Genomic DNA, 19,636 nt, shown 5'->3' with positions numbered 1-19,636 from the left:
GGTCTTGACAAGGACCTAGTATTTACTGTTTATGTAAGGAAAGCTCCAAAAGTGTCATGCATCTCTTCTTGAATTGTCCCTTTACCAAGGAAGTGTGGAGTTTGGACAACCTCAAAATCTCACAGTGGTGGAAAAGGAAGAAAGATGGGAAGGAGAATCAATTGAAGCAACCTTGGAAACTTGGTTAAAAAACAATGAGGCTAGAAAGAGCCACCATTCCCTGCCACCTTTTTTCCTTTGGGAAATCTGGCTCACAAGGAATGAGACCTTGTTCCAAGACAAAGTAGTCTATGCTGGGAACCTTCCCTAAATTCAAGAGAGCCTACCTTTGCTACCAAAAAGTCTCAAAGCAAGAAAAACTAAAGAAATCTAGAAACCCCTGACATCTCTCCTAAACTTTAATACTCCTCATGGATTCTTTGATGAGGTAGCAAGAAGAGACTCAAAACAGAGTGGAGGTGGGGGGATTCTGATTATTCCAGAGAATCTGAACACAAAGCCAATCTCCTTTGAATGTGGATTAGGTGTTGCCACATATATTTTTGTAGAAGTAAAGGCTACCACCATTGTAATGAACTTTGAATGTGGATTAGGTGCTTCCACAAATATTTTTACAGAAGTAGAGGCTACCACCATCCTAATGAACTTAGCAAGAGGAGGAGGTCTCAGAAGCCTAAATATATATGGGGACTCCAAACTGGTTATTGACTGGATGCAGAGCTCCAGCCTCCAAAAATAAGAAAGTGTTCAATTACAGGGGTGCCTCCAGTTTGCAGAAGAACTAAAGAACACCTTCAATTTTGTATCCTTTCACCACATCTACAGAGTATAACCAAGAAGCTGATATTGTCTCAAATCAAGCACACAATACAGGGATACTGTCTCAAATCAAGCACACAATACAACAATCAAGCACACAGAAGAGAACATGGTTCCTTTCCGATCAAAGGATCAACTGTGAACTCATAGCCTCAATACAGGGATGGCTTGTTGCAGAAAGACTCAGTTCAATAGTGCCTATGGCTGAGAGGAATGTCCCACATCCCTAGCAAGTTATTGTACATTCTTTATAAAAGATAAGTGTTTTGGTTATGGATTTTATGATGTGTTAAATTATTGTGTAATTATTGTTGAAAATGCTATAAATATTAATTATTTATGAGTTATTACAAATCTGCAATGTTTTCTTAGGAATTGCAAGTAATTGTTCATCTATTTGTATGTGTAATGTTTTATTATTTGTGAAGGAAAAACAATTATGATATTAGAGATGTATAGTATGTTGCAATGACGGAAATTTGTGAGAAATTTTTAATGCCTCTCCATCCCAGTAGGCACAGTGGTGGACATGCATGTCACAAAGTGGTATCAAAGCCATGTTGGGCATAAGTAATTATAGTGTCAAAGTATGGCAAAGCCATATTAAAAAGGAATTTTAAAAATTCATCTTTTATAGAGGTTGAAATTTTGTGACATATGCCTAGAAGTGAGTTTGGGGTGTATTACAATGTGGTATCAAAGTCAAGCTACAACAATGGACCTACATAGGGAAAAATCAATATGTGAAAAAAATAATTACATAGATGAAATATTTCGAGGATACTTGGAAATAATTTGTCAAAGTTTCTTGTGAGAAAATTGGGGGAAATTTCTGTGAAATTAGAGGAAATGGAATTCAAGGGTTAAAATATTTGTTGTTAATCTATGCTTGAGTGACTACAAGCCTAGAATTTTCGGAATTTAAAATTATAGAACAAGGAGAAGGAATGGAGAGTATGCTTGCAAAACATTGGAGGAAAGTCCTTGGATGAAATTGGGTAAAAATTAAAGGAAAAAACCCAAATTGTGGATGAATTTGGGGAAATTAGAAAAATCCTAAATTTTCATAGTGAATTTAGGTTGAAATCATGGCCATCATTTTCAAAGAGTTGAATATGGTAGCAATTCATTGTTTGAAATCATGGAAATAATTTTGAAAGAGTTGAATATGGTAGCAATTCATTGTTTGTAAGGCTAAATTTGGCTAGGGAAGCCAAATTACAAAGTTCCATGGTGGTTGAGGGAGAAATTTTAAAACTAAGCAATTTGGAAAATTTTGAAAATTCTTCCATACATATTGACGTGAAGGCTATGCACCAAGTGATGTGGACAACCACAATGGTAGATGTGTGTGTGTGAGAGAGAGAGAGAGAGAGAGAGATAAGCAATTTAGAAAATTTTGAAAAAACTTCCATACATATTGACGTGAAGGCTATGCACCAAGTGATGTGGACAACCACAATGGTAGATGAGAGAGAGAGAGAGAGAGAGAGAGAGAGATAACAATTCAAATAAAGGTGGCCAAGGAGGCGGCGTTGCAACTTCTTAGGATGACATGTGGACTTGAGGTGCCACATCAACAACAAGATCAAGAGAGAGAGAGAGAGAGAGAGAGAGAGAGAGAGAGAGATAAGCAATTTAGAAAATTTTGAAAAATCTTCCATACATATTGACGTGAAGGCTATGCACCAAGTGATGTGGACAACCACAATGGTAGATGAGAGAGAGAGAGAGAGAGAGATAACAGTTCAAATAAAGGTGGCCAAGGAGGCGGCGTTGCAACTTCTTAGGATGACATGTGGACTTGAGGTGCCACATCAACAACAAGATCAAAAACATCCCAGATCAACAAAAGTTTCCCTATCTTAAAAAAATTAAAAATAAATAAGTTTGGAGTCAAAATCTTATTTTGGCCATAATAGGAGAAAAAAAATTCCAAGTTAGATGATAATTTTGGGTTAAGTCTATAATGAGGAAAATCATGGAGGTGCCAATGAGGGCCACTAACCAATTATGCACCTTGTCCTGCTTCATATCTCCATCATTGCTAGGGAAGCCAAATTACAAAGTTCCATGGTGGTTGAGGGAGAAATTTTAAGACTAAGCAATTTAGAAAATTTTGAAAAATCTTCCATACATATTGACGTGAAGGCTATGCACCAAGTGATGTGGACAACCACAATGGTAGATGTGAGAGAGAGAGAGAGAGAGAGAGAGAGAGAGAGAGAGAGAGATAACAGTTCAAATAAAGGTGGCCAAGGAGGCGGCGTTGCAACTTCTTAGGATGACATGTGGACTTGAGGTGCCACATCAACAACAAGATCAAAAGAGAGAGAGAGAGAGAGAGAGAGAGAGAGAGAGAGAGAGAGAGAGAGATAAGCAATTTAGAAAATTTTGAAAAATCTTCCATACATATTGACGTGAAGGCTATGCACCAAGTGATGTGGACAACCACAATGGTAGATGAGAGAGAGAGAGAGAGAGAGAGAGAGAGAGAGAGAGAGAGAGAGAGAGAGAGAGAGAGAGAGAGAGAGAGAGAGAGAGAGATAACAGTTCAAATAAAGGTGGCCAAGGAGGCGGCGTTGCAACTTCTTAGGATGACATGTGGACTTGAGGTGCCACATCAACAACAAGATCAAAAATATCCCAGATCAACAAAAGTTTCCCTATCTTAAAAAAATTAAAAATAAATAAGTTTGGAGTCAAAATCTTATTTTGGCCATAATAGGAGAAAAAAAATTCCAAGTTAGATGATAATTTTGGGTTAAGTCTATAATGAGGAAAATCATGGAGGTGCCAATGAGGGCCACTAACCAATTATGCACCTTGTCCTGCTTCATATCTCCATCATTGCTAGGGAAGCCAAATTACAAAGTTCCATGGTGGTTGAGGGAGAAATTTTAAGACTAAGCAATTTAGAAAATTTTGAAAAATCTTCCATACATATTGACGTGAAGGCTATGCACCAAGTGATGTGGACAACCACAATGGTAGATGAGAGAGAGAGAGAGAGAGAGAGAGAGAGAGAGAGAGAGAGAGAGAGAGAGAGAGAGAGAAGTTTCCCTATCTTAAAAAAATTAAAAATAAATAAGTTTGGAGTCAAAATCTTATTTTGGCCATAATAGGAGAAAAAAAATTCCAAGTTAGATGATAATTTTGGGTTAAGTCTATAATGAGGAAAATCATGGAGGTGCCAATGAGGGCCACTAACCAATTATGCACCTTGTCCTGCTTCATATCTCCATCATTACTACATGCATTGACAAATGATGTGTATGTTGGGTATCAGGTGAGATTCCATGTTGAACCACTGCTACTCATACATCATCATGTACAGTAAGGTCAAAACCAATATATCTTCCTTCCTTCTGATATGTTATGATAGGAATCCCCACATCATCCTTATCTTTATTAAATGATTGTGACAAAAATGCCATTGATTGTGTCTCGCTGCTTCCAAATGCTTTGATCATTGTGAATAAAATGATCAGCCAACCTTTGCAAGGCCCTGGTAGCATCTTCAAGTTCCTCATAGTCACAAGATGATGAACTCATTCTCGCAATGTATCTTCTCACGTCACTTCTCATGCAATGGTATCATCTCTAGGGCACTCTTCATGCAAAGATACACAGATCCTCCATATGACAGTTACAAAGTAGGATTCTTACAAATCTTGCAAGGAAAAAAAAGGGTTTTCGCTTCAGGGCTCCATGTTTAATACCCAACAGAATTGAGGGTACTAGTCTACAAAAAAGTAGATTCACCTCTAAAATGATGGAAAGGGTTTCTCCCTTGCAATAATTTCTCAAGTGAACATTTTGGAGATTAACTTTCCACTATGGGTGTCACTACATAAATGAAAGCTTTTTCAAAATCAGATAGGCATTCCAATTTTTGTCTTCATAAATTGGAAAGTATTGTTGAGTGTGTATTCCTTAACCTCTTCCTGGTCTGCAGTGTAAATATTTTTTTACAAACATTACCTACCACCTCCATATATGCCCAACCAATATTGGCAAATGTTTCATAAAATTCCTCAAATTGAAGGTGTTAATTTAACTCCCACAATGACTTTGTATACCTTGTCATTTAACTCCACCAAACTGCAACTCGATGTCATTTGAAATACAATGCCTTTTAACTGTTCTCACTTTTGCTGCATTATCCCACCTGCCATATGCAACATGAATGCTTGATAGAAGTTCATAAAATTCATAATTTCCAGGCTCTAAGTTGCAAAGGTGTTTCACTTTAACTCACCTACCTCAAAAATTAAATGAATTTAGGATGCATAAAACAAGGCCTACACAGTAAGATCAGGTTATAGTGTCATATTTATTAATAAAGTCTTGAATCTATTTGAAATAATATGCATGAACAAGATGATCAACTATGCAAAAATAATATTTCTAGCACAACACTTCTGACTTATGCTGTATCAATTTTTTTCTAGCTCTCTCCATGAGTCCTAGATGACTGCAAGTACACAAAAGTAAAAGAGGTTAATTTGGTAAAATAGAGAAATAAAGAAATACTTACATCCTTCTACTTGTTACAATAGATATAAATTCAAGATCAAGTGTAAGAAACTTCTAAATCCATGCAGTTGTTAATCTCCCATTAGCACCAACTACATTCAATACCCTAAATTAAATTAATTATTTGTTAGAAAGGAAAGAGGGAAGTGTTGTTAAGATTATGAAATAAATTAAGAGCACAATAAAAATGTATTCGAAAAGGAGGCGTATCCTTCAAATGCAAAATTAGCTTTCTAGGTTGAAGCACAAACAACTAGCTATAAAACTCCACAAAGGAGGTCGTTGAAGATTCTGAAATACATTAAGATCACAATAAAAATGTAACCGAAATGAAGACATATTGTTGAAATAGAAAATTAGCTATCTAGGTTGAATCACAAACACCTAACTATATAACAACACAAAGGATATTGTTGAAGTATGTCAAGTGGAGGGATGGAATATTAGGAGCAAAATATCAAATTAATGAAACATATCAAAGTTTATGTTGAGCTTAAAATATTTAAATTGTTGAAGGGTATGGATAGGCTACAATAATATTCCTATCATTGACCTTTGGAAAGTTCATTTCACATAGCAATCAATCAGAGTCTTTATGGTTGCTTAAAAAGTAACCAAATGGTGTTATAACAAGCAAATATGTTGATGAAAGACAAATAATCAACTAGAAGAGCTTGAATGTTTGTTTATTAATTGTAACCTGCCTCCAACTTCAAAATGGGTAAGAAACAAACTTTTATCATGCCATATTTATTCTTTGTGCGAACAGAAGAAGGGTGCTTGATAGTCAAGGGTGGGGGAGATCCCCATGTGTGGGTATGTCACTAATACAATAAAATTAAAAAAGGACCTGACGTCTTATTTATTTAAAGACTTCAACATAAAATAAAAATGAAATTACATCATATTTATTTCCACTTCTATATTTAAATTTTAAGCAACTATAAACTAACATAAATCCATCTTATCCTTGGATCTATTAAACATCGATAGGGATAAAAAAAGGCAAGGTGCAAACTTCAAACATCTTTTCTCACACCAATGGATATTGTTTGAACTAAAATTAGGGGGTTGTAGCTATACCTGTACAACTTGTTACAACAAAAAAATTGGAGAAATATCTCTCCAATACTCACATTTGTCCATCTTCCTCCAATATAGGCAGGATGGTGAAAACTTTTTTCACAAACTCCATGCTCTAACATAGCTACTTAGCAACTATTTTATAAACTAATTAGATAACAAGATACATAGATAGATCATACATAATTTTTCAATAGGCCTGAAAGGAAGTAGCCAAAATCGGAAAGCAAGGATTGTAATCCCAATGCTTTGTTCCATTTAAATTCTTGTTCTTGCATTTCTTTCCCATATTTCCTCCCTCTCATGACTGGCATAGAGCTTAATGTTTGTTTAACTACACTTGCATAAGTGAGAGTTCTAATGTCTGCCTTTGTTACCCCTAGGCTAAGGGAACATCTTCCCTCACTATCTCTAATCATTGTTCCTCCCATGGATTATGAATTTGTTGTTTCACCATTTTGCCCCTGTATTTCTTCTCCATTTTTGCATTTTTCACCTTTTTTATTTTTTGCACTTATCTTCTTCTTGTCAATTTTCTAAGGACTTCTTGTGGCTCATTTCCCACTCCTCACTCATATCTTTATATTCCAATACATGAGAAATATATTTATATTCCATATGAGGAATATACATATTTCAGTCCTTGAGGGATTTCTTAGACAACAAGGCTCATAGCCATTACAAGAAATACTCATTATGAGTTCAACACATTGTCACATGTAGGATTTCTCCCTACCACTTGCGCTAAACCTAATTGACTTTCCATGAGAAATGTCTTTATATTCCATATAAGGAATATACTTGTTTTGGTTCTTGATGGATTGCTTAACAAGGCTTGAAGCCATTACAAGAAATACTCATTATGAACTTTGTTAGCCCTTTACAAAGCCTTTATTATTCAATGAAAGATTCACCAAGATCTTACAAGATTTTATAATTCAGTGAAATATTTGCCATGATTTTACAAGATAATATAATTTAGTGAGAGATTTGCCAAAAAATTTATATATACATATTATATTATTGATAAAATCACCTTCCATTATTCCTATGTATCATGGGGCTTCTCCCATTTATTATACATATGAATTTAGGGGGGTTCATAAAATTTTCCTTGGTGTTCTCTAAGATCGGATTTAGTTCATGATACCATTAGGTATGCATCAAAGAAGAGGACATGTACAAGACCGCATTCAAGACTAGGTATGGGAATTATGAGTTTGTTGTATTTCCATTCGGTTTGACTAATGCTCCACATACATTTATGTGCTTGATGAATAGTGTGTTACGTCCGTATTTGGATAAGTTTGTTATTGTGTTCATTGATGACATATTGGTATATTCTAAAAATGAGGAAGATCATGCCAAACCTTTAGCAGCAGTGTTGAGGTTGTTGAGAGAGCATCCATTGTATGCTAAGCTCAAAAAGTGTAGTTTCTTTCAGACTGAGGTACATTACTTGGGACATGTTCTCTCCAAGGAGGGAATTGCATTAGATCCAGTAAAGATAAGGGCCATCATGGAGTGGGTGGCTCCCAGAAATGTGGATGAGGTGAGATCTTTCATGGGATTGGTAGGCTATTACAGGAGGTTCATCAAGAACTTCTCATAGATTCTTATCCTATTATAACATTGCAGAGGAAATGTAGGAATTTTCACTGGACAGAGGAGTGTGAGGCCAATTTCGAGCAACTTAAGTAGTTGTTGACACATTCCCTAGTGTTAAATATTGCAGATCTGGATAAGAAGTTTGTATTATGTATAAATTCTTGTAAGAGAGGACTTGGTGGAGTCATTATGCAGGAAGGGCAGGTGGTATGCTATGAGTCACAAAAACTAACGAGCATGAGCAGAACTACCCAACACATGATTCTTAGTTAGCAGTGATCATACATGTGTTGAAGATGTGGAGGAACTATCTTCTTGGTAGGAGATTTGTGCTGATGAATGATCACATTGGGTTGAGGTATTTGTTTGACCAACCGAATATGAATGCCTCAGAAGCTAGGTGGTTGGCCACAATCAGTGGGTTTGACTTCGAGATCAGGTCCATCAAAGGAAAGGAGAATAAGGTGGTAGATGCTCTTAGCATGCAGGTACAGGTAAATCACTTAGCAGCTATGAACTCCTATGGGATATAATTACAAGGTAGGATCTTGCAGGAAGGTCAACATGATGTTAGGTATATGGAGATTGTGCACAGGTTGCAACAAAGTACAGGTACATGTATAGATAGTGGTACATGTACATGTAGTAGTATAGGTATAGGTATAGGTATTGGTACAAGTAAAGGTGCAGGTGCACAAGATGTGGACTATTGTCTTACAGCAGATGGACTGGTTAGATTCAGAGACAAGATATATGTTCCAGATAGTAGTGAGCTCAAGAAGGTGATCTTGAGGGAGTTTCATGTGAAACCATATACAGGTCACCCAGGATATTAGAATACATTGACCATAGTGAAGAAATTTTATTACTGGTTTAATATGAAGGATGTAATAGAGTTTGTGGCTAGGTGTTTTTATTTTCAACAGGTGAAGGTTGAGTGTAAGCATCCAGGTGGACTTCTACAACCGATTGCGATTCCAAAATGGAAATGGGAGGTCATTTCCATGGATTTTATCACAGGGTTGCAGAGGACAGTGAGACAACATGATTTCAATATGGTTGTTGTGGACCAGTTGACAAAGGTTGCACACTTCATTCCAGTGAAATCTACATGCTCAGCTAGCGATGTAGCACAAGTATTCATCATAGACATGGTCAGATTGCATGGTGTTCCAAATAATATTGTGTCAGATAGGGATGCAAAGTTCACTTCCAAGTTTTGGAAGGATTTGTTTGCAGGTTTGGGCATATAGTTGGCCTTTAGTACAACTTATCATCTGTAGACAGATGGACAGACTGAGAAGGTCAACAAGATATTGGAGGACATGTTGAGAATGTACATGATGCATCAACAACAAAAGTGGGAAGAGTATCTTCCACTGGTAGAGTTTTCTCACAATAATGGGTACTATCATGAATCTTTGAAGATGAGTCCATTTGAGGCACCGTATGGGTGGAGTTGCAATACTCCCATCAGTTGGAGTGATCCAATTAATAGGGTGTTGATTGGACTGGACATGTTGGCAGACATGGGACAAGAAATGTAGATTATAAAGAAGAATATAAAGGAAGCACAGGATAGGCAGAGAGCTATGAAAATCGAAACAGGTTGTTCAAGGAATTCCAAGTTGGGGAACAAGTGTACTTGTGCATCAAATCAAAGAAGAGCTCCTTGCAGATTGGATCATGTGCCAAGCTGGCACCACATTTTTGTGGACCCTTCAACATTTTTGAGAGGAATGGACCAATAGCCTATCGACTTGCACTGCCTCCGACAATGAAATTCCATGATGTTTTCCATGTGTCATTACTTAAAAAGTATGTTAAAGATGTTGATCATGTGATTGACTAATCTATATTGCAGGTGGAACCAGATGGAGAATTCCAACTGGAGCTTCAATGTATATTGCAAAAAAAGGTGCTCATGCTCAGGAACCGAACAATCAAGCAGGTTAAAGTGCAGTGGAAGCACTTTGGGCATGATGAAGATACATGGGAGATGGCATATCAGATGTGGGCTATGTATCCTTCATTGTTTGCTGGTTGAGGAAAATCCGTTTTGGTGTGGTATTTTGGTATATTTTTTGGTACATGTCTGATGATGTTTTGGTAGATGTACATATGTATATGGATGTAGATACTGCCATGAGCTCAATTATAAAGCGCCAATAAGCGGTATGGGTGTCATGTCTTTTATATTTGTCATGTTGTTATGTTGTCATGTTGGTTTGCTTTTAACTAGAGTGATCATTGTAAATACTGCATCGATCTATGCTATAAAGCTCCATGGGAAGTATGTTTGTTTTTCAGTTGTTTTGCTGAGGTATGGATGTGGTCGAACACTGAGCACGATGTCCTCCAAGGGGGGAGGGTTTTGTAACAAACCTGGTGAAAATTCCATGTAATATAAGTTAATAAAGGAAAAATAATAACCACAGTTGGTGGGACACTTATTCCAAGTTGAATGTTGGGAAAAACATCCTAGTGGGTGTTAATTTGGTTTATTATGGCTAAGGAAATTAGCAAAGGCAATGGCTAAGACTTTGGAAAGGAAAAATGACATTTTTGGCACATTTATTTATGAAAATAATGGAAATTAAGAGAAAAGGAAGGTGAAAGGTCACATGTTGCATGTGAGGAGGAAAATGAAGAAAATAGAGGCCTAATTGATAAAAAGGTTTCTCGGAATTAGTTTGTTACCTTTTGTCAATTCAATTTTGGAGCTCTCTCATTATTCTCTCTCTCTCTCTCTCTCTCTCTCCCTCTCGAACACTTAGAATTTTCTTGGAGCATTTTGGCTTTGGATCAAGAAAGGCAAAGAAGGCAAGAGGAAGGAGCAAGCAAGGAAGAGTAGGATCAAGAAACTACATCATCATTCTTTGTAGGTATCGATTTGCATGTGTATTTTCCTTGCTAGATTTGGTATGCATGGTATTGCATGTGGTTATTTTGCTGTTATGGCTTGGGTTTTGCCAGGTATGACAATGTTCTCAGCTTAGCCATGCCATTTCCATATAGCCATTGTGTGATGGGGTTCTCATGTTTTGGTCGAGCTGGATTGCCAAATGGATTCGAAGCTGAGTGAGGTAGGTCTCTGAATGATAGAGCAAATGGCCTACTGGTCTGTGAACAAGACTGTGGATCATGGTAAAGCCAGTGGCCTAGTAACCCCTGAACCAGACTGTGGGTTGTGGTAAATCCAAGATTGTGTTGCCTCGGTGGGCCTAGGAATCCTTCCCAGGGAATCGTAGGATATACGGTAAAGCCAAGAGGTGGATTACTCTCCATTGGGCCTAGTAATCCTAGGTAGGGATATGTGGTAAATCCTGGAAAGTGGGTCTCGGTTTAGGGCCTAGTGATCCAGTGTGGATTGCGGTGAAGTCTAAGAGACGAGGAGACGGGAAAATTACTCACAGTGTAAGTGGAGAGATCCAGTGGCATCCATGCTTTTTTTCCTAGTGATTTGGTGGAGATCATGGTAAAGCCTATTATTACATGTTTATTGTGTTGGCCTAGTGATCCAAGATGGATTACGGTAAATCTTGGTTCCTATTAATGAGGTGAGGTGGTTTAGCCTTGGAATGCCTTGATTGGATCTTTTGGTATGAGTCCCACATTCATGCTAGGAATATGGAATGGGGGTGAATGATTGAAGAGAGATTTGGCTAAGTCATTCTATGGTAGGGTGGAATGTTGTATTCCCATATCGGGTTTGGATTTTACATCATCAATATGAGGTTATTTCTCCTTGTATTTATATGATTATCATATTGGTTTATATGTGGATCATATGGTTGAGATTTCCTTAGTATTTATGTTGCTATTATGTTGGTTATGTGTATGTTTTTATGGCAGTGGCTATGTATGGCTCTCATCATGTTTTTACTTGTAAATGAATGAACAATGTATCTATGACATAATAGATGATAATGTAGTAGATGATATAAGGGAACAATGCTTCATATCGATTCTTATATAAGTATGAGACCCTTATGATTAAATATGTTGTTTACACATGTAGATTACATATTTGTGATATGTTTGATGAAGTGCCTGTCATGGCTAGTGGGGGTCTGGTTAAGGGCTTATTCAAGTATTTACATTTGCATCAATGTTTCCCTGTTATTTTTATGTTCTGAAGGTGTCATTAAATTATGGGCAGTGACCTAGGCTCTCGGCCTGAAAAAGTGGCTCAAATCCCGAGGACATTGGAACAACACTAGGAAAGATAGTTTGTGGAAGCGTTCGGGGGTAGAGTGGTCTAAAACCTCAGTGGGATCTAGGGGCTAGCTACCTAAGTGGTTGGGATGGTTCCTGAGAGTCCTGTAGTTGATGTGGAAGGCTTGTATGTTGTGTTTCCATTTATTCCACTTCCTTAAGGTCACATAGGAGGTTGAATCCAATCATAGTATCATCTCGTCACATGTTTACCCCAAATGGATGGTTACTTGGATAGATGTGGGAGGAGGGTGTTACAAATCATGATAAATCCATTTCCACCATCAAAAACAAGATTCAAACATTTAGACTTTCAATTTTTTTGGGAAAAATATAGCCAAATTCCGACGACTTTTTACCATTCAGGAAAATTTGTCGCCTCAGTAGACAACACCTTTTGTATTTACTTTTTGAACTTTTATTTGTATCATGATTCTTTCTTCTTTGTAAATGTATTAATTACTCCATTAATATTATAGTTTTTTTCTTAAGAAATGGGTAGCTTTATATTAATCTAACTAGAAATAGGCTAGCACCTTTGCATTCAAAGATTGTTCCCCTTTAGTAGCATTCCAAAAAAATTCAGAAAACATACTGCATTTACCTTACTATTGATGGTGCTAGACTCACCAACATGTAAGGGCATATCCCCGGTAAGAAGTCCCAATTAGACCTCAAACTATTTGGTGTAGGAGTCCCAGCAGTGGGTCGTATGGTAATGCCTTGACTGCGATTTTGCACAAAGGCAAGTAAGATGTCTATGTTGGTAGTAAGGGTGTGACAGCTGCACTAAGCCAAGGAAGGTGCATGAGAGGTTCTAACACACTGAGGGTGAGGTGAGTGCACCCCTTGGAAACCTGTAATAGTACACAGCGTGGAAGGGAACACACGGGCAAAAAATGCATCACAAGATGGAAAGCAAGTTAGCAAGAAATCCAAAGTGATGGTTAAACCAACAACACATTTCAAAAAGATTCATACATACTTATACATAATAGTCCATACATGCATGCGTAAGCAAAAAGATACTTATATCATTCAAAGTAAACCAGCTAGCATAGAATACAATACAACATATGCATGAAATGTGCTGGCTTTGTTATATTAAGTGTAAGTTCCAGTCATACAATACATCCATGTCCAACCACTAGTTCTAATAGTGGAATGTTATAGCCACAACCGCATACTCCTCCAAAGAAATGTACTAGCTCTGTGTAGTGGAGAAGCCAAGGCTTGTTACAATACTGTCCAAGCTTTCTCTAAGAGACTCCTATTGAAGCTTGGCTCACCAAAAGCCTTTATAATGAGTTATGAGGTTCTATTTATAGAAAATGGCGGGGTGACCCTTGAAATTCCCCTTTGTGACAGTTCATCTACCCTCATGACTCTTCATCTACTCTATGACTGTTACACCAACTATTGACACTTGAACTTCCACTTGACACGACGTTACGTTACAATGCACATGTGCTCATGTGAGACAAAATGGCTTGAGCAAGCCATGCAAGACATCACTGACACTCAGTCCATTGTGGTGAGACCAGCTCTTTGACATGCTTGTGATGGTGAAGGTGGTGAGTTGATGCCAAGCATGGTCATCTATGATTGTGTGCATGCACCCCATGGTGACATATTTCAAAAGCGAACTCTTGCCTCCATTGCATCCGAGTGCAATGGTGTGGCTCCTTCATCCAACTCGTTTACTTGCATGCAAATTGTCTTCTTTGTGCAACCAAACTGACAACACATTGATGCATAGTTTCCGTGTCGATCTTCCAGTGTGTGATGGTGGTCATGCACATCAATATTCAACTACATGCTCAGCTCCAGTCAGACTTGCTTCTTGTCTTCACCTTGGTGAGTGTGTTGAATGGGTTGGATCGCATACGCGCACACAATGACATGCATGTTGTTGAATCCCTTATATGCGATCAATAACACTGCTCACCATGTCTGCTCCATTCTAGCTATTGGGATGGATCTATAACTTGTACAACTGTAGTTTCATTTGTGAGTGCATGTTGCACCCCTTGTTGTTCCTGTTCCTGTTGTAACTCATTCGCTTGTCTGTGCAGCTCATGTTCTTCCTTGAGCTGATGCTTCAACACACGTAACTCCTTCTTTGTTCCATTCTTTGTCTTAGTGAGGTCTTCATGTCATGCCATCACCTCATAGCCTGAGTCTCCAAAGTTTCTTTCATCACCAGTGGACCTGCTTTAGATTGCAACTTTGTTCTGCCTCTGTGTTGTCAACAACCTTCCTCTTGTATTCGTTGCATACGGTATGCTACCTTTAACTGTTGTTCATGATGTTGCTATCATCATATCTTAATGTCCTTGTATCATGGTAGGAAATTTCATAGACACTTGATCGACTTGATCCCCAAGTGTGCTCTGAACGGTGTCTTCGTCTCTGCTCTCTTGGAAACCATTGTACCTATATTGCTGAGAGGCAGATGAACACTTGCGATACCTTGAGACATGGCAACACTCATGGCAAGCAATTTGTTAGTCGAAAACCAAAATGAACTTGAGAACTGACTTGCAACATACTTATGTGACTAATCATCAAGGTTGCGCAATTTCCGTCGGGAGGTCGGGAGACTAATTGCCAAGACTGTCCAAGGCACAGTCTGGGCTACTGGGAGACTGACTCACTATTGGAATTGCACAATGCATAGTCCATTCTGGTTGCTAACTGTTGGAATTGCGCAATACACAATCTTAGTTGGCAATGGTTACATGCTCAGTGACTGACTTGAACAATTTTCTAGGCTAGCAATCATTGTCCCTCAGAATTGCACAATGCAAGACTGGAGGACAATCACTGGGGAGAAATGCACATTTCCTGAGAGGAAGACAGATCCTTCCCTCTCAGGATTGTGCAATGCTGTCTTGGTGAGGCAGAGTCCGGGCCAAGGTTGCCCAGACTCGCCGACATGCAATCGAAAGCGAATGTAAATGTGAATGCATGGCGATACTGAGTGTAAGCATAAGTGAATGATCGTGCATGAAAACGATGAATGATAGATTCAGAAAATATAACAACATGCATGTGAGTGAGGCAAGTTGCCGAATCGACGATCGTTCGTGAAAAACAGTTTCATGGATTCGACAACAATGATATGTTAATGAAAACTGAAACGGTGCTTGTACAAGCTAGTATGTATCAAAATGATAGCAAGCACTCACTAAAATCAAGGAAACAATGTTCATACGAAGCGAAACACAAAAAGCACCAGAAATGCAACACAAGGCATGGAAAGCGGGCTTACCCAAAAATAGATCCCTGAAGCAAGGGATTCCTTTGCATGCTACCTTGGGATAAGCATCCCATGCATGCAATTCTGTTTTGCTCGGTCCCGGAGGGAACCGATCAACTCAGCTACACACGCAAGAGGTTTCTTAACTGCTAGGAGAAAATGCGCATTTCTAGTTGGGAGTTGGGCTGGCTGCTTAGAAATTTACCCAATTTCTAGGCAGAGCAGATGACTGTTGCCCATATTTACACAAATTCTGGGCTGAGCAGCCCAAATAGGAAGGATTACGTAATTTTCTGGGTGGAGCTAGCTCTGCAGAATTGTGTGATTCTGGGGCCCAGCAGGCTGCTAGATAGGATTGCGCAATTTATGGAGGGAACACTAGTTGCCCTCCAGATTTGCGCAAATTCTTGAAGGATTCGCTCAACCTGCTGCTAGACCAAGTCCGGATGAACAACCTGTGAGGGGAATGCATCAAGGTTTGATCGACAGGCTATCTCTCTGCAAGAAAATCACTGGAGCTTGTGTACATGACGAAGAAAGACATGTTGTTGTGAAGGTTGGTAGGGAGGCTCCAAAATGAAGCTAAGGAAAATTTTTGGAGGGTGGTTGTAGCCGCTACAACACTTGGTGACACATTGGTAGAACTCCAGCTCTTTGAATGGACCTTTCTCGTGAAAAGCAAGTCTAACACCTCCAGAAGTATTGTTCAGTTCTCAGTTCGTCTTGGTTTCCACACTTGCCTAATTGTAAGATGTAGCATATGCCACGCTCTTGGTCGATTGACACACATTCCAAGCCAAATCAACACAATTGTTTCGATTGGGGTTGAGGGGTATATTGGTGCAAAAGCAGTATAGTTTTCAGAGTCTTAGTTTCATCTCTGTTTTTGCTCCGCTGCCAACAGGCTTGGACAGTACCCCGATGGAGTCACATAGGAGCACAAGCATGGCTCCACTGCCAGCGAGCATGGTCAATTCCCCAATGGAGTTACTTGCATCACCTCTCTGCATAGGAATCCTTTCTCTTCTTTTGTCTTATTCATTTTTCATTTTTTCCAACCTTTTTCACTTTTTCATTTTTTCATTTTTCATCTTCATAACTGTGCATAACACTTATTCATTTCAGAGGCGGAAGAGGGATCCTGTCTTATTGAGAGCAGAAGATGTTGTTCCTGTAGAGAAGTAGTTTATTATACCTCTGATGTGCCTGTTAAGGTTTTCCCTCTCATCTTACTCTACTTGACTGAGCTGACAAGGATTAACCCAAAAACAACCGACTAGAGCAGGTGATACTAGTGAGCGCGCAAGTGTTGTGTTTTCACCAAGGTTCACTTCGAACAATACGTATTTTCCAATGATGTATCATGGACTGAAGACAAAAATTTCTTACATAAGAGAGTGGACAACAGATAACCAAATGTTGATAGTTGTACAAGTCCTCTCATACTTTTACCCAGCTTGTTTTAGGAGTCATACATGGTTTCATGCAAAACTAACCTACGAACAAAATAAGAAAACAAAACAACAAATCAAAGCAGAAGTAGAAGCAAAAGAGAAAGCAAAGTGAGCAAGCAAACAAGCAAGAAAGTGAACAAACCAACAAAGCAAGTAAGAAAACAAGCATGCAGGCAAACATACTGAATGCAAACACTACTCCTACTCCTAAGCTAACGGTGCATGGGCCATCTCACGTGAATTGATACTTCCAATGCAGCCAACAATGCATTGGTTGGCCCATGTTGGTGAAGGGATGGTTCACAAATAAGACAGTTATGTGAACAAGCAAACAAGAAAGATATAACAGTGAAGACAAACACACTCCGAGATTACAAGCGACCACATAACAGAGATGAGTGAAAGCACATGACATGCACTATGTGGAGCTACCATAGTGCTATGCTACATTGCATGCAGATGTTGATTGTGTGCATTATCTTGACTGTGACATGCAAGCAAACGTGAGAAAGGTAGAGCACTTATGTTGTGCATGTGTGCTTGCTATGTAAGATTCCTCCAACCCATGAGCGATGGGATTGTGTAGTTCGAGTGGAGGAAGTGAAATCTGGGTTTTTGGTTGATCTTCAATGTAAAGAAGAGAGTGATGAGGAGCCTTGAGTGTTTCAAAAATTTCCTGAATGGAAGTGAAACCAACCTCAGGATAGCAAGGGCTTGACATAACCATCAGCTCGGGTTGAAGTGCCTCGATAGTCTGTGGGGTTTCGACTTCATTGACTAATAGATCATTGTAGACCAGTGTCTTAGATAGATTAACTACGATTGAATCAACATCGTGATCATATGAAGAAGTAGAGAGATCATGACAACTAAGATCAGAAAATTTAGGATGTTTGTCGGCATCCTCATGATTTGATGAATCGGACAGGGGGGTAGATGAGAAGCAAAGATGTTCATCCTCTGTATTTTTAGAAATGACAGATGATAGATTGGACGAATTTCCAGAGGAAGATGTGTGATCTTTGCACTATGATGATAGACTAACATCTGACATGTCCTATGAATGATCGGAAGTAGAAACATCCGGAAATGGGTTTTCACAGGGGAAATCAATAGTGGCAGAATCACAAGGGATGTCAGGATGAAGCGGATGAGGCGTGGTTGGAAGGGAGTCATCCTTCACTGCGGGTTCTTCTTTAAATTCCTGCACAAAATCATCATGAATGATGGCATAGGTTGGCTGCATAACACCAACTCCGTCGACAACTTGATCCTCATTCACAATAGATGAGGAGTCCGGAATGGAAGAACACAAGATAGTACAATCTGGAGGATCAACAAAACGCGAGGATGGAGGTTGATGGAATGAATCCACGTGACAACCAATAGGCTTGCAAGCCAAATTTGCGCAGATATCAAGAGCGGGTGGGGTGGGAGGATGTGACAGTTCAACAGAGGCATGTGCATGATCTCACACATCACTCCGCAGTGGTGGATCTGTTTGATGAGGTGAAGGTGGACAGTCACTTGTGACAACGATTATGCCTGCTCATGATTGCACAGTTCCATCACTGGAGTATGAGCAGGATTCAAGTGATTCAATAATTATGTATTTTTAGATATGTAAAGAAGATACTAAAATATCCCATCGAGAAATTCCCAATCAATATCATCTTCGGGGAATCGGTATGCAAGATTACAAAAGCGTGTGTGAAACTGTTCAATGGATTCATCAGGTGCTTTTCGTAATTTCAGAATTTCTTTGTCGAGTGCTTTACGATCAAAGTGATTGAAAGCATGGTCTATCTCTATGACCATATGGGTGAGAGAATGAATAGATTTTTCAGGTAGCATGGCACACAAGTGGATTGGGTTCCCTCGAAGTGTGTAGGTGAACAATGCGCAACTCATGTATTCTTCAAAGAATCCATGCCTTTTGCATGAGCCTACAACGCCGACTACATGCCTAACCAAGGCTACGTGGCCTCCACCATCATATGTTTTATGAGACAAGTTATCTGAGAGCTTTTTCGAGATAATGAAGTTGTTTCCATAAGACATGCACTCTGGAAGAGCAACTCGGTAGTAAGTCATGATAGATATGTAGAGATTCAAAACAGATGTGAGGACTCAGCTTGTCATCTAGACCTCCTTCTAGTGCCAAAATTTTGACGGTGATGGACCCGCCAACATGTAAGGGGATCTCCTCGGTAAGAAGTCCCAATTAAACCTCAGACCATTTGGTGTAGGAGTCCCAACAGTGGGTCGTATGGTAATGCCTTGACCACGATTTTGCATAGAGGCAAGTAAGATGTCTCTGTTGGTAGCAAGGGTGTGACAGCTGCAGAAAGCCAAGGAAGATGCAAGAGAGGTTCTAACACACTGTGGGTGAGGTGAGTGTGCCCCTTTGAAACCTGTAATAGTACGCGGCTTTGAAGGGAACACACGGGTGAAAATGCATCACAAGATGGAAAGCAAGTTAGCGAGCAATCCAAAGTGATGGTTAAACCAACAACAAATTTCATAAAGATTCATGCATACTTATACAGAATAGTCTATACATGCATTCATAAGAAAACAAATACATATATCATTTAGAGTAAACCAGATAGCATAGAATACAATAAAACATATGCATGAAACGTGTTGGCTT

The sequence above is a fragment of the Pinus tabuliformis genome, chromosome 6 (genome assembly GCF_031772625.1).
Source record: "Pinus tabuliformis cultivar Carrire ecotype Pingquan chromosome 6, CPIR1, whole genome shotgun sequence".
NCBI classification, from domain to species: domain Eukaryota; kingdom Viridiplantae; phylum Streptophyta; class Pinopsida; order Pinales; family Pinaceae; genus Pinus; species Pinus tabuliformis.
Note: the sequence above shows the minus strand (reverse complement) of the source record.